Here is a 4,719-nt window from a genome sequence, read left to right as displayed (position 1 = left end):
GAGGGCAATAAGTCTCCTCCTCCTCTACAACTTTCATATCTAAGGGCGATAAGTCTCCTTCTCTACGTATTTGAGATATGAGGGTGAAAAGCCTAATCCTCTACTAACCTCTCTCTCTTTGGACCAGAACCCTAATCTAATGGCAGCTAAAGGTGTAAAACGGGTCATGGGCCCGCATAAAGTGCGGGTCTTGCCTTGCTGACACACGAGCCATCCCAGGCTATGGCCCCCTAGGGATAACTTGGGGGGTTGATCCGACAGGTCCCACGGCCTAGGCCTATGTCGTGTCGTGGGCAGGGCTGGCCCATGGGCTGAGCCTTGGGCCAGGTTGGGTCGTGCATCAGGCCAAAGCTATTTATTTAAAAATTTGACAAAAAAGTTCAAATTTTAATTTTATATGAATTTCGATGTATAAAATTTCTTATATATAAAATAATTAAATAAATTAGTACAATAAAATTAAAAAAATATTTATTTTAATATATTATGTACTATTTGTTATTATATAATTATAATTTATATAATGTTATATAAATTTAATATATATAATATAAAAATAATATATATGGGTTATGTCAGGCCGTGCTGGGATGGGCTATGGGTTGGGTTGTGTTGGCCTGAGGGCCGTTGGCGGCACGGCCGGCTCGGTTATAACATGTCAACTTAGCCCGTGGACCTAAAATCCCAAGCCCAACACGACCCACACGATTGTGCCAGGCCTATCATGGCCTATGGACCGTCATGTCGGGCCGGTCCAAATTCGTGTCAGGCCATGCCAAGTCGTGGCTGACATGACCCATTTTACACCTCTAATGGTAGTACTATTAGTTCGAAAGAAGATCGATTGTTAGAGGAAGAGAAACCATCATTTGAGCTAGGGTTTTTTCTTGGATTGGCTCTGTTCAACCTTTTTTTTTTTGGTGGGGGGGTGGGGAAGAGGATCATTAGAATCTGGAATCAATAGTATTAAGTTGTGTGTGCAATGGGGCTACTACTATTGTTTGCTAAATATCTAAATGACAAGTATCCTTATATGAGCTGAGAGGCATTTGCACGACACCAGTTTTTCTACAAATTATTGTAATTTTTCCAGTAGCTATTTATGTTGTCTATAATTTCTATTATATTTCTTCACTCTCTATGTTTTCCTATGATTTTCATATCATTCTCAAGTTTTTGTTCTTTTTATTTTTGCAATTTCTAGCTTTTCTTTTTTTTTTTTTGTAAGTTATGTTATTTTTCTTCATTCTCTAAGTTTTTGTATAATTTTTATTATATAGTTATGCAATTTCAGTTTTTTTTGTAATTTTTGTTTTTTCAAATTTTATGTAATTTATATTAATTTTATGCATTTTTGTGTTTTTGCTTCATTTCTATTTTATTTTTTTGCAATTTTTATTATTTTTGTGTAATTTTTATTATTTTTTCTAAATGAGATGGGTTGGATTTAGGTTGATTTGGGTTGAACCCAACCCATTTAATTCTATCTAATTGGGTCATTAATGGGTTGGCGGGTTAGATGGGTTGGGTTAACACTCGACCCAAACCTAACCCAACCCAACCCGCCCAATTGCCACCTCTATGTGTCTTCAAAGTAAATGCGCAACTATTTCGCCAACCTTTGCACGGTGGCATGAGATGAAGAGATGCTACCATGACTCCATTCTTGTGTCACTGAATAAGCAATTTTTTTCCTATTTTTGGTAGGAAGCAGGTTAGTTTATCCTTCCTTTCAACACCATCCACCAAGACTTCCGCATGAAGATTTTAAATCTCAATGGCGTTTAGGCCCTCCAGATGATGTTTTAGTTTAACCTTTGTCGAGATGACAGTGCATGGTTGATTTTCAATGAAGAACCTGTAGCCCGAACTGAGAGTGTAAGTGCCTTTCTTGTTTTTTTAGTAGTAAAGTGTCCTTAGAAAGGTGAGTGGATAATAATGTTTGGGAAATATGAGGAATTCAATCTTCTTGGAAGATCATATTGAGTCTGTGTTGATCCCAAACACCCTAGTTGTTATTGAGCTCTTCCACATGACAGAAAGGCAGCAAGTTCAGGGATTTAGATTTTATTTTTGGAATGCCATCTAGTATGGTGGGAACCGAAAGATCAAGTATTTTTGCCTTACATCTTTCTTTTATTTGCTATACTATGTTCCACTTTATTTGGTTTGGTATATATTTCCATAATGCTTTTCCAGCATTTCCTTGATGAGAACAAGGAGGTATCCTTCACATATTTTTGCTTAAGGTGCCATGTTTGATAAGGTCTCTGATTGGTTGTATTGGAGAGATTTGGGATTAAATTAGGGATGGGCAATGGACTACCTCTTGTTGTTTAGCCTCATGAATAAAAAAGTTTAAAAGGAATTACTTTCAAAAAAATAGAAAAATGTTTTTAAAGAATTCATCTATGATTTAGGATTCCATCCCATGTTTCACCAGGAAAGGTCAACTTCCATTGCCAATCACCATCTAAAATTTCCCTTTTCAGTCATATTCCCCCTCTAGGGATTTATTTTTTTCAAACATTCAATGAGGTAGAAATATAGTCAATTTTTACTCCTGGCCAAATTGCTTCATGCCTTTTTTTTGGTTAATGATGGAATGACAAATTCCATTGGATTTGGAGCAGATTTCCATGGCTCCTCTTAACCCTAACAAATTACAGGAATTTTTTATTTTATAGTTCAACAATGGATTGATGTTGATTGAATAGTGACAAGTGGTTGTAGAATGTTGATGATCCTGCATGCTTTAGGGCTTTTGATGATAATAGTTTTAGTACATAAGTGAATGTAAGAATCATTCAGGTTTTAAGATTCTTCATGTGTTGTATTGTGGCCAAATTTTAAACATCAATGCGTAGGCTGTGTTTAAATAGAATATACTTTTAAAGCATATAAGTTACAATGAAGGATCTTGACACAAGAACATAAGAATTAAATTTTTTTCATCTTAATTAATAACAAATAGAAATTGTGAAATTAGAGCAAATATATATATATATATATATATATATATATAGGTAAAATCTATCTAATTACTAATCCTGACCTAAAACACATGTATCACGCGAGGTTGGTTCCACCTCACACCTAAAACTTATGAAGACTGTGTCTTTAGACCTAGCCAGCCCCAACTTTCAATTACAATTAAGGGCAGCCACCAATAGCTAGGGCTGAGGTTGGTTCCACCTCATACTGTTACAGACCATTTGGAGAGTTCAAATCAGCCCCCCCCCCCCTAAGATTTCCCCCCACAACGTTCCACAGCACATCCCTGCTGTGTATTGAGAACATCTCCCGATGATGATATCATCATTTCAGGGATTATCATTGGAAGATATTCCCAATACACGGCAGGGATGTGCTGTGGGATATTGTGAGGGGCAATTAATCTTGTGGGGGGCTGATTAGGTCTCCTATTTGGACCACTGAAATATTGCAAATCCCACGTTGATCATAATTGCTTGAGGACTAGTGGTTGTGAAGTGTTATTAGCCGTTCAGCCCTTAAAAGAGAAATCAATTGAAGGTTGTGGCTGAGATGATAGTGGACTTTTTTTTTCCTTTCTAGTTTTTTTTTTTCCTTCTTTGGTTTTATTCAAGAGCAGAAGATTAGATAGTTTTTGACCAATGACCACTTTGGTATAGGGTTTGTACAAGTTGTTTTTTTTTTTTTTTTCAAGGTTTTTAAACTGAATTGGACAACAAACCGATCAGGGGTCTGATTCCTGGGTTGAACGGTCCAACCATTCAAACTGAACTGGTACCGAACCAATTATTAATCTGGACAAAAACTTAAAAGGAAATTTTTCCATTAGTATCTTATACTTTGGGTCTGGTGTTATTTTGGTTCCTGAACTTTAAAACACAATATTTTAATATTCAAACATTTAAAATGTATCAATTAGTCCATTAACCAACCCTTAAGTGGCATTTGAAATGTCATCTAATTCTCCTTATCAATCATCCAAATGTTGATAAAAAGTGAATAGTCCCAAATCCTTGCCTTTTTTATTCAAGAAATTGGGATCGTCAGAATAAAAGAGGCAAAGATTTAGGACGGTTCACTTTTTATCAAGTTTAGATGGTTGATAACGAGAATTAGATGACATTTCAAAGGCATTTGTGTCTTTTCAAAATCAATATATTTTGAAAATTCGAATCCTAATTTATCTTTAAGAGGCCAAAATAATAGGGTACTAATAGAGAATTTTTCCAAACTTAAAATAACGAGAACTAAAATTTGGATCGAGCGCACGCCCCACATGCACATGTACTGCATGTATTTGTCATGGGAAGATGTTAGGATATTGATATTCTCAATGTACGATTGCAGTGGACAGTTGAGACATGTTGGGAGCGGTTTTAACTCGACAAGTTGACCCTTGGCGTCCACATATACATCTCACCGTGCAATGGGAACATCTCCCGTGCTCATAACGGGAAGATGTTCCCAGGAGGTGCTGTGGGGCGCCGATCTGATCTCTGGCACTTGACTATTTCATGGCGTATTTTACCAGACAAAGCGAATTCGAATGGGCTCCCCACAGAGCACCACGCACACGCACATCTCCCCGTGCATCGGGATCATCTCCCGTATGTTATCATGGGGAGATGTTCCAAATGCACGGGGAATGAGCCCCTGCGAGGGTAATCCATCCGAACTCAGAATTTCGCTCTAAACCACAATTACGACAGAATTTTCTAAAAAGAT

Source organism: Nelumbo lutea, chromosome 2 (genome assembly GCF_056320005.1).
Source record: "Nelumbo lutea isolate HS-2025 chromosome 2, American lotus-T2T, whole genome shotgun sequence".
Taxonomy (NCBI): domain Eukaryota; kingdom Viridiplantae; phylum Streptophyta; class Magnoliopsida; order Proteales; family Nelumbonaceae; genus Nelumbo; species Nelumbo lutea.
The sequence above is the reverse complement of the archived record's forward strand: the minus strand, read 5'-3'. Positions refer to the sequence as shown.